Here is a 12,197-nt window from a genome sequence, read left to right on the forward strand (position 1 = left end):
GGGGGGGGGGGGGGGGGGGGGGGGGGGGGGGGGGGGGGAGGGATGGACTGGGAAGTCGGGGTCAGTAGTTGCAAACTATTTATACATAGAATGGATAAACAACAAGGTCCTACTGTATAGCACAGGGAACTATATTCAGTATCCTGAGATATACCATAATGGAAAAGAATATAAAAAAGAATGTGTATATATAGGTATAACTGAGTCACTGCTATACAGCAGAAATTAACACAAGATTGTATATCAACTATACTTCAGTTAAAGAAATGACATGTTTCTTAACATAGGCCCTAATGTGTAGATTTAGGAGAACTAGTAGTTTTAGTCACCATATATGCTATATTCATTTAAATAGTAAAATTATAGCTTTCCTCAAGAATTATATTGGCCCTTGAATAGTAAAATCCAAATCAATGCAATGGTGATTTTAAAGCAAAATTTTATGCATTGGATAAAATCTCCTTCATAAACAATGGTTTCGGTACAACTTGTAGTTTTAAAACTTTATTTCCTTTTTATTCATCCCATAATTTTTTTCATTCAAAAGTGACCCTCGGAACCTGGGTTAAATACGTTTTACTCATTTTGATCTTAAAAATAAGCAAATGATCTCTTTTCCTACTGTAAAGCTAGCAGGTTATGCAAATATTTTTGCTAAAAATTTTCAATCAATCAGGTGATGCATTAAAAAGGTTTTTTCCTAGCATGTTTACACATACTGGTTTATTTTATTTGATTATGTCTTGAGGGTACATATTCAAATGGCTACTTTTTTTTGAGTAAACCTTCAACCTTAAAAATTTGCTTGGCTTCTTCTTTCTTAACCGGTCATTTTCTACTTCCCTCCCCTAACCCCCCGCGTCTCCATTAACATCTTTATACTTTCTCTTCATCTATTGTAGTTGTGATTATTTTATATTCCATTTATGGATTGTTTCTCAATATCTTGCTCAATATCAGAAATACTTTCTGGTACACATGTCCTTCTCTTCATCCTTATATTCTAGTCAGTTAAGTAACACCAAATGTATATCTAGATACCACAGAAAGATCCATAAGACGTAGATGGCACACTTTCTCTTCTGCAGGAACTTTTAATTTACTGGAGGGAGAATATGCATATGTAAAAGATGTAAGAATTATACAAAGAAAAAAGTTAATTGCATTTATTTTAAGGAAATTACATGTACAGATGCTGAGATTTCTAAGGCATCTGCAACAATAAGACATAAAGTAATGAAGATAATGAGTTCAGGCCTGCAGTCACCTCAGGTCTCATAATTTCATGATTAAGTAGTATTTGGGGAGTACACTTATTTTCTGGCTTTCTCTCCCTCTATATGCATGTTAGTGTGCTTAAACCTACCACGTTGTCATATAGACTTAAAAGTATGCATATGCACGTTCAAACTCCGTTTTTTGTTTTTTAATGTGAGACTGGCTAGGATTCTGTGCTTAGAGTCTTGTCACATTACATGGCATTTCAAGTTCACTTTTCCCCAAAAGCTAACTGTGCTAGAGAGACAAGAACTAATAGCAGATGGGAAGTCTAAATAGGGAACTTGCTTGGATTTTAAAGGTGCCATGAGGACCTAGAGCATGCTAGTTCCTAGGGCAAAATATCTCATGCAGAATCAGGGAAACTTTTTATTTTTTAAGTTGATTAATTACTTCTGCCTTACATGGTCGAATGCATTAAAGGGCACATATAAGTCTCCACTGGTAGAATTAAGGGAACAATTTCTCAAGTTTATGAATAATGGCACCAGGAAATGACAGGTGCTTAACCTGTCTTTAATTTTCTTAAATCAATTTTCTAGAAGAACTAAATTGGACATTCACATAGGGGTTTAAAGAGTGTTTCTCTTTTGAAAATGTTACAAGATAATAAATTTCATATCTAATTTGAAAACAGAGAAATTCACAATTAAGACTCCATTTCATAAAGAACTGATACAATACACTGATTATAGTACTTGCTTTATCTCAGAGGCTTAAGGAGCTGGACTTCCACTGGCCTAGGAAGCAAATGATCAATTACTCCTAATCTTGTTTACTAGGATAATGAAAGACTAACTATAAAAATGTAATTCAATTTTGAATACAATTCTTAATCCTCATTCCACTGTATAATGTAGATACTAAGGTTTCCCCATTTTACAGATGAGACAACTGAGGACCAAAGCGTAAATAACTTCCTCACAGTCATGTGGTGGCAAAACTGGTATGCAAACCCAAGCAGTCTGAATGCAGAAATGTCAGTGTTATTATATAAATATTTTCATGGCAAATCACCAATTGAAAAGGACAGCAACCAGTAGCTGTAATAGTGCATGCTTTAGGTAAATTCCTAATCCCTTGTTAGCTATCAACTCTCAGCAGCTAGAATTTTGAAGATATGTCCTTGATGAGCTTGTTTCTGGAAAAAGAAGTCTTAAGATGAACCCAGGAAGAATTTCATCTTGCCAGTGCTTGAAGGGTCTGGGCTCAAGACCATGCATCCAATATATATACACACACAAGGGGTCAGGACAGTCCTTCTGTTGATTAGAGGATGTTAGGTATGAGATTGAGTTTTCTGATAATAATACCCCCTTTTCTTTTTTGGTAACATTTAGCACTAGGATAGCACACTATCTGTCCACAAGAGGTGCTTCAACAAATGTTGGCCACATAAAGACAATGGCAGAGTTACCGTGTTCTAATCAACCCACTGAATCTTGGTCCCTGTATTAAAAACCTAGAAGCAAAAGTTTGCTATTTCATTTATTTTCTCTAGACTAAGGGCAAGATCCAGTGGCAGAAACAACAGTGAAATTCAGAAATCCTGTCTGTTAGGACTTACGGCTTTTGTACCTACAGGCGTGTTTAGATGTCTGCTGGAAGGGGCAATGAATCAGCTGTCAATTTTACTATTCCAAAATCTTCAACACACACCAAACTGCTATGGGGTTGAACAGTTTGTACTGGTCCACAGTATATTTTTCTTTAGGTGTTCCTTTGCTTCAGACTTGAGGGAAATTGAATAATATAGTATGACAACATAAGTAGCTGCTATTAGGAATTAGAAGGGGCTTCACTGCAATTCTTAGATTCCTGTCTCCTGTAGAGAAAGCTTACGAAACAGAATATACTTTTCTTTGTAAAAATGTACATGTTATTTTCTTATTAACATATAACAACCACCATTTTCTTATAGTGCTATTGAAATCATATGTTTTGAGGTTTGGATGATAAATCAAGGATATGGTGTCTATATTTTTATTTTAAAAATGTGTGTGCATTTTTGGCACTATATAGATATTAAATACATGAGGTTATGAAGCAGTTTATTTGGGTTCAAAAATGCAATTCCATTTCATTTGGAAAGAGATCCACTTCAAAACTTTTTTGACAAATGGCTGAAAGATGGTAAAAGGACCTGAGTAAACAAGTTTGAAGGAGAGGAAGAGTGAGATCATGAAAAAGAGAGACTGTCTGCCTTTTCACTTGAGGTGACTAGATCCAGCACAGCTATATTGGCTTCATAGGGTCCTCTTTTCATCCAAACTGTATAAGACACTTGCTGGAACCAAGTGAAAAAGTAGCAGAGACTGGGCTGGCAAAGTCATTTCGTAGACACACATCCTTCAAAGAGCGTCAGAGCTCAAAGTTGTGTGGATTTCTTGGAATATCAGAGGAGTCCTCTATTTCTAGATTGTGTACTTTTGATACCGAGCAGGACCCTGTGGGGCTCCTGGGCACAAAAGCCTTTCTGTGTCCCCCATGTCTCGATAACAGGAAATAGGCTTCATTCAGCCTCCATGACCTTGCCTGAGTTCCAGTGAGAAGGTTCAAACAGCTGCTAAGTAGGGAAGGGAGGGGATGTGGAGACAAGGGAGGAACAGTCAAGAGAAACAAAAATGCAGCCTCGAGGCAGGGTCCTGGTTCCCCATTAAGGGATATACATATATAACAATATCTGAGCTGTTCTGCAGATACTGAAAGCCTCACAAGGTGGGAGAAATTAATGGTATGCTGCTCTCAAGCAGGCAGACCCCAGACGGGTTGGAACCAGAAGGCTGATGATGTTAACTCCCACTTACCTCACCACCAACCAATCAGAAGAGTGTCTGTGAGCAGATCACACCCTCTGAACCATTACCATGAAACTTCTCACTATCGCCTCCATGTTGAGACACACAGTTTTTGAGGCACAAGCCTGCTGTGGCCCCTTTGCCTGGCAAAGCAGTAAAGCTGTTCTTTTCTACTTCACCCAAAACTCTTGTCTCCAAGATTTAATTTGGTGTCAGGGTACAGAGGCCGGATTTGGCTTCACTTTAGGAGAGTTTTAAAAATCAGACAGCCACTTAGAAGTGTTTACATGTGTCTCAGGGTAAGAGGGTACATAAGGCTTGTTAAAAAGACAAACAAAAAAGACACCAGTTAATGTGGCAATATGGCATCAGTGACTCTATTTGATCTAAAATCCAGAACTTTGGTCAACAACAAATTCTATTTGTCTTCATATAATACCATTCTAAATCAAACGTGGTAGAAGATCTCCTTTAAAAAGCACAAATTTATGAAATTTGAGAATAGGTAGAATATCTTCACTAGAAAATTTGAATAAAGAAGCCTTTCTAGGTGTTTTCCAACTCTCGTTCACAGTAATTTTTTTCAGGGAAGAACTATCAAAAACCTACAGAGCGGGCTTCCCTGGTGGCGCAGTGGTTGGGAGTCCGCCTGCCGATGCAGGGGACGCGGGTTCGTGCCCCGGTGAGCCATGGCCGCTGAGCCTGTGCGTCCGGAGCCTGTGCTCCGCAACGGGAGAGGCCACAACAGTGAGAGGCCCGCGTACCGCAAAAAAAACCAAACAAACAAAAAAAAAAAAACCCTACAGAATCTGTCATTCCAGATTATTGCTTTCTTGTTTCTAGACATATAACCAAATTATGAGTTATAGTCAACCCATGATCTTATTATTAGCTTAATTTGGGGATTTCTTTTTTTCAATAAGAGAACACCAAGAATGAGTTGAAGGATAAAGGAAGACAGAAGGAATAAAGAAACATATCTCTTCCCCTTGAGATTCCCCTCTTTAAATATTTTTCCTGATGTAAAGGAAAAATAACACATAAAGAATAACGAGGACTAGTTTAGTGTTCTCTGTATGCTAGGTAACGAATTGGGCCCTTACAACCAGTCTATAAGGAGGAGGGTCTTGAGATTCACGCTTTAATTTCTGTGAAATCACTTCATCTCTTAAAATTGAAAACTAAATGTACTCAACAAAGGAAAGAAATTTAAGAACTTTTGCCCCCAAAATGTGATTGCATGTTAATAACGGGCAAACAGTATAAGCAAGTGTTTGCTGAAAGAGACAGAGTTCAGCAATTTCTGCTTAAGGTGGCAGATAAAGAAACTATGTTTGTGGGATTTACTGGTCCCAGTCACGTGTTTCAAGCTGGCTGATGGAGGACAGTGGTGAGGTGGAAGGGATGCTGAACCAGAAGTCAGCCTGTCTCATTCGTGGAGCTGCACAGTTCCAGCAACATTAATTGTATTTTGTGGTTTGGGGAATATCACTTTCCCCTGCCCTTCTAAGCTTCAGTCTTTTATTTGCAAAATGGGGATAAATAATGATGGTCTTTATTATCCCATACTCATAGAGTAACTGTGATTATCGAGTAAGGGTGAATGTGAAAGTACATTGAGAACTGTCAAGTACTTTCTAAATAGTATTAAAAAAAAACTGATTCTGTGAAGTACTGTCAGCTCAAGGATTCTCAAATGGAGAAAAGGAGGTCAGTGACAATCTAAATTTTACAATCTAAAATTACTAATAAAAATTAGTCAACAGAGTACAAAGCAGAAACAAGGCAAACTTAATTAAAGCTATATCCAATATTTAGAAATACATTACTGTTCTACAGACATCATCCAAAACATAAAAGTAATAGAAATGTAATGGCACACAAATTGCTTTTGTACATACTGTGCCCTCGGTGGAGAATGTTCCCTGCAGTCTCCTTATCTGGTTAAAACTTTTCCCCCCAACATTATGAGCATTTTCAAGCACACAGGAAATCTGAAAGAAATTTACGGAGATCACACAAATACCCACCACCTAAATTCTACTATTAACATTTTGTTATATTTGCTTTATCACATATTTATCTATCCATCCCCACGTCTATCCATTAACCCAACTTATTTTTTGGATGCATTACAAAGTAAACTGTGTACATTAGTACACTTTACCCTAAAGACTTCAGCATGCATACCATTAATTCCACTTGAATATGTTTAATGTAAAATTTACATTAATTTGTAATGAAAAGTATAAATCTTAAGTGAACTGGTTAATTTTTATTATCTTTCATCACTTCCTCAGGGAAGGCACCCATGCCTTCACTGATTTCTATCAAATAAGCTCTCAGTTAAGTCATGAGCCTTTCCTTTGCAACAAGTATTAGAGTACTAGTGTTACACTTATTTGTGCGGTTATTTAATTAATGCTTGTGTTGACACTGGGCAGTAAGCATCCTCCGGGTGGGGAATGTCTGTCTTTGCTCCGCACTGTGCCCACCGTCCACCCAGTGTTTGCACAGAAACGGTATTCAATAACTGCTTCTTGAGTGAACGAATGCATCTTACTCAAGGAAGGGGAGGGATTTATCCATTTAGTCAATCTGCAAGCATTTACTAAACACCTACTCTATAGCAGACGCTGTTCTACAGGTGAGCTGAGCGAGGGCCCAAGATGAGGCTGAAGCTGCCTATGGTAAGATCTTACAGAGCCTTTAGGCCACAGTGAAGTAAGTGTATTTAATTCTGAATGAGACAGAAGGTCTTCTGAGGGTTTTCAGCAGAGGAGTGACATGCTCTAAAAGAACCTCTGATGCTGTTTTCAGACTGCTGGCCCCTGAGCCCCAAGCAAGGGAAGGATGGGTGGAGTTTGGGAGTATTGTGAGAAGGGGGCAAGGCGTCTCACTCCCAGGTTGGGGACCTGCTGAGCAGTGGAAACTCTGAGACCCACGTCAGGGGTGCCATCTGGGTGGAGTTCCCTGAGAAATTTATTGGGAGAATGTACTGAATCCCCAGAAGGGCAATGGTGCCACACCTAAAGCTCTTGATTTACCCCAAATACTCTTACATCTCAAGAATAGTCATTCTGACCATAAACTTCTGAAAATGTCTTAAATGTCCACAAAATAGTTTCTCTAATAATGATAGATTATTTAGATTACTCAGATAATACTTTTATTTGTGGTAGCCTTCTGTTTAAGGACATCAAGATATATTTGAGGCAGCAAGGTACAGTGGAAAAGATCACTGAGTAGCAATCAGGAGATAAAAAATTATATCTCAGGTTTGCCATTACCAGTTATAGGAACCTGGGAAAATCATTTAACTCATGGATCTCAGTTTCCAAATCAGGAAAATGGGAAAGAAGGATCTAAAAATCTCTAAGAGCCCTTCTGGCTCTAGATTTAGTCTGCTGTAGCTTTAACTTCTTCCCATGGTAGGTTGGGAGCTTGAAAGGTTGGAAAGAGTAAGAAAAATGGCTTTCTATAAAGAGAAAGTAAAATAAGGAGAAAACCATTTAGGGATTACTATTTATTCAAGAACACCTGTGGGGTGGAAAAACCTTCATTCTTCTGTGGCAGAAAGCAAAGTTAATGATTGCATAAGGAAAACAGGAAGAAAGATATTTCTGTCATCTTGGGTATTTGCCCTATCAAATTACTAACTCCAAATATTTGTCATTTTGTATTTTTAGAACAGATACTTCCAAAAGCAGGCAAAGAACTTGCTTTTCTTTTTTTTTTCATTTTATAACTGTCCTAATTAAAAAAAATTAAAACAGAAAAAAGATTTTACAGTTTTGCCCTCATCTAGATGCTGCTAATTAGCTTCTGGTTCTATTACCATAAATGTTATTCCATATTTTTGCTTCTGTCAAAGTTTCTGTGCCATCATGACTTTGCACACTGTGGACCAAACAAATGTTGCTGCCATTCTGGTAAACAACAAATGTAGCCTGCCAGCAATCCATCTGCCAATGCAGCCACCGCCAATGATGTGCCCTGAGGGGAATTCAGGATGGAGATAAACAGGATACTGGCCCTAGATAGTTAAGATGCATATCTAAGCAATAATTTCAATGAATCTGGACTCATTCATCTTCCCATACATAGAAAAACACTAAAATCATTAACTTGAAATGTCTGTTTTTTGTGATTAGCAGCAATCTTTTCGACGTTTGACTTTTTCTTTTTTTTTTTCCCCCAGCAAAAGCTCCTATATATCTTGGCTCCTTCCTTACCTCTTTGAAACAGTTCCTCAGAGCTATCTGAGAGGCTATATCCCGATTATATAGTCCTCAGTAAGATTACCAAAGAAAACATAATTCTCGACTTTTAGGTTGTGCTTTTTTGTTTGTTTGTTTGTTTTGTTTGTTTTTTGCAGTCGACAACGTGAAGGCCCATCTGTCTGGAATATCCTCTACACGCTGCTTAAATTAGCCCTCTGACTGTTCTTCTGCAAGACTTGGCTTGGTTACTACCTCCTCTAACATGGCAGTTAAAAGCATGGCCTCTTGAGTGGTCCGAGCTAAAACCCTGATTTAGTTTCCTGCTGGCCATGTGTGCCTACGGAAGTTCCTGATCCTTCTGCACTGGGACTCAGTTTCTTCACCTATAAACAGGAATGATAATAACACCCATCGCGTAGAACTATTTTAAGGATCAAATATATTAACATGGGCTTCCCTGGTGGCACAGTGGTTGAGAATCCGCCTGCCGATGCAGGGGACACGGGTTCGTGCCCCGGTCGGTCCGGGAAGATCCCACATGCCGCGGAGCGGCTGGGCCCGTGAGCCATGGCCGCTGAGACTGCGCGTCCGGAGCCTGTGCTCCGCAACGGGAGAGGCCATATACATATATATATATATATATATATATAAAAACATATGTAAAGTACTCAGAATGGGGAAGGGCACTAGTAAGCACTCAATAAACACTAGCTATTGTTACAACGATAATACTAGTTATTATTCTGTGAACATCTCTCCTAAAGTGTGTGTTGGGTACCCATCCTCAGCGCTTCCCATACACACACATGCCTCCTATCACCTGTCTAATCGCTTCCTGTCTATTTGTCCCTTTCAGTAGACAGCAAATTTCTTAAAGGCAGGACTATATTCTTCCTTAATTTCCAGGGCTGAGTACTTGCTACTATACACAATAGATTTTAGTTTTATGGGGGAAAAAAAAACCAACAAAAAAACCTCAATGCAAAGATCAATAAATACTCATTTAGAACTTATAAATGTTGTAGAAACATATATGTAGCACACATTATTTTCTAAAAGTACAACTTACAACCTGACTTTTTGAGGGACAGTGAATGTTTTTAAACACTCAAAATTAAATAAATAAATAAACAAATGGAAGAAAACGAGGGACCGTAAAGTTGAGTTGAATGGTCCAGACAGAGTAAAAGAGAGGAAGATGAGAATAAAATCTTTTGTGGACCTAATAAGGTCCTAATAAGGAAATGTGGGATGTGAACAGCAAACTGTCTCCTGTGGATGAGCTGACAGGGGCTTAGCCACGTGAGGCCACGAAGACACTGGTCACAGGGCAGATACTGAGAAATGCTAATCATTTCCCTGAATACTGCAAAGCCCTTGCCCCAAGCCCTCAAGATATGCGAAAGTAGGCAATCACATATGCCTCTTCCATATTTAACATGGAACAGAGGGTCCTGATATGGAACACTGATAATGAATGATAATTGTTCTGGCTGAGGTAGGGTCCAGGCTAATTTACTTAAAAGCTGCTTGGTGAGGTGAACATAATTCATCTTCTCTGTTCTCAAAGTAAAAGGTTATTTTCTTTTAAAGAGTTGTCCTGTGTTCTAAAAAGGAACGATAAAACAAATGAATCATTTTCCATTACCCCCGCACACAGCACTTGGATGCTGAGAGCGCATGTGAACAGTTAATCCACCTATATGGATGAGTTTCTGGTGACAGGCAGATCAGATCTAAATAGAAATCAGACAAGGTATTTTATTTTTATCATTGTGGCTTTGAGACTTAATTCAAAAATAACTGAGACCAACTCTGACTATACTTTTAAAGTTTGCTTTCATAATTAATCCTTTTTTGAACGCTTAGAAACACTCTTTTGGATCCTGTACAAAGCATTTCCCTGGCCGACTGCTGCCAAAGCAGACAGAAGCAGAGACTATCTAGAATCCTTCAAAACTACTGAAAATTCAACTGAACTATCTCTTAAGGCCATACTTAGTTCAAAGTACCAGTAATTTGAAGTTATAGCAATACATTTTGGAAGACAGCCCACCTAAACAAGTAGTGTTAAAGGTGGATTCTAAGTATGTTTGAGAGGCTCTGTTAAGGTATGTCCTGAATGGCTGAACAGAAGGGCAAGAGAGGATAGATGAAGTATATGTGAGCAAAAGTATATATTTTAAAATAAATTCATCTAGTTTCTGAATTTGCAAGCCCTGGCTGAGAAAGATGGACCATGAAAGCCACTGGGCATTATACAACTGACAATATTATTTGATGAGCAAATTCATCTGACATTTGCCACAAACAATCGTCTTCCTGAAACTTCAATTGCTAGAAAGGTTTTTTTCTTTTTTCCAAATGAAAGCCATGTATTCATTCAACTGGACAACAATGAAGCTTTGTGGCCTGGTGGTTAGTATGAAAAGGAGTTGGTTTTGCCAAAACAATTTGAAATTTTGAACTTAGTCTCCCTTCCCCCACTTCTTTTTTAACATACTCAACTAAAATGAACGAGTTCTGTAGCCCTTACTAGACACATTAAAAAAAAAACGAAACTAAACAAAAATCAACCAACAAACCCCCTGAAGTAGCCAAAACCACATGACTTTGGACATTTAAAGTATTTTATAGAAACTTAGAAAACATGCAATACTCTGGAAATTAGTCAGGATTTCACAGCATTTATTATACAGAAACTGGATAGGACATCTGGCCTTCCCTTTATCCAACAGCATTTACTTAGTACCTACTATGTACAAATCAAACTATAACATCACTACATCAGACTTCATTCTGCTAAAGCTGACTAGAGTTAGTTCAAGCATATTCTTTTGGTTCCTGAATGAAAATAAGTTATTAGGGCAATAGAGAGAAATATTTATAATTTTTTGTTAACTGCCTTTTCCCATTAAATTGGAAAATTTTAAGTATAGGGATTAAGCCTTACTTACTGTTCTTTAAATCTATGGTGTTAATACATAATAGCTACTCAATAAATATTTATTGAATTTGGTGCTATAATTGCTTCTCAGTCATCCAGTAACTACATATATGCAACAATATTTTTAAAGTTTGCTAATGTGAAAGATTAGATAATTTATATTTGATTTGGGAATAATTCCATATTCTGTCAAGTGGATATGGGTATGTCAGGAGTTCTGGGATATACTCTATATAATGAAGTTGCAACAGTAACACCAATTACATGAGACAGGTACTCCACTTTTTCTTTGAGGACTCCTGCTCCCTAAATTTTCTTGAGATATTCTAGGACATGACACCCATGAGGAATGCCAGTTAGGAAGAGCAAATCTGAAGTATTATATAATATTGCTTTCCCTGTCCTTCCTTCCCTCCCACCCAACTTTAGTTGGAGGCCAAAGGTAAGAGCTTTGCTCTATATTATTTCTAAGAAGGTACAGACATAGGTACATATCACAGTCATGCAGAGCTCAAACTTTAAATATATATATGGTCTCTTCCTATTAAACTTAGAGGGAATCCAGTGCTTTAAAGGAACTTTCTGGAGATGCAAACAAGATGCCTATTGATAATGAAAACTGGGTCTATCAAATTTATGGTAATAGGTAATATCGCTTGAAGTCAGTTGCAATTTGAACACTGTGGGAACTACAGGAGATTCATTCATAACAAAAACAAACAAGCAAACAGAAAACAAAGAAACAAGGAGATAGGAATACAGAATGGCAGTTTGTTCCCAGATCCTGGAACACAACAACATACTTTTGCTTAATCTTTAGTGTATCGGTAATAATTAGTCATCACCATTTACTATTCAGGTCCAACGAGTGAAGTTTTTTTTTTTTTTAAGATTTTTTTTTTTAACATCTTTATTGGAGTATAACTGTTTTACAATAGTGTGTTAGTTTCT

General features: G+C 37.8%; 2 protein-coding genes across 10 annotated transcripts in view; one reads left to right on the top strand and one right to left on the bottom strand.

Moving 5' to 3' along the window:
• LOC114487206 (uncharacterized) overlaps nt 1-12,197 on the top strand; it is an 88,797-nt gene that overhangs the window by 56,324 nt on the left and 20,276 nt on the right. The gene's annotated exons all lie outside the window — the stretch shown is intronic.
• CEP128 (centrosomal protein 128) overlaps nt 1-12,197 on the bottom strand; it is a 455,483-nt gene that overhangs the window by 40,437 nt on the left and 402,849 nt on the right. The gene's annotated exons all lie outside the window — the stretch shown is intronic.

This window comes from Physeter macrocephalus, chromosome 11, assembly GCF_002837175.3.
Source record: "Physeter macrocephalus isolate SW-GA chromosome 11, ASM283717v5, whole genome shotgun sequence".
Classification (NCBI taxonomy): domain Eukaryota; kingdom Metazoa; phylum Chordata; class Mammalia; order Artiodactyla; family Physeteridae; genus Physeter; species Physeter macrocephalus.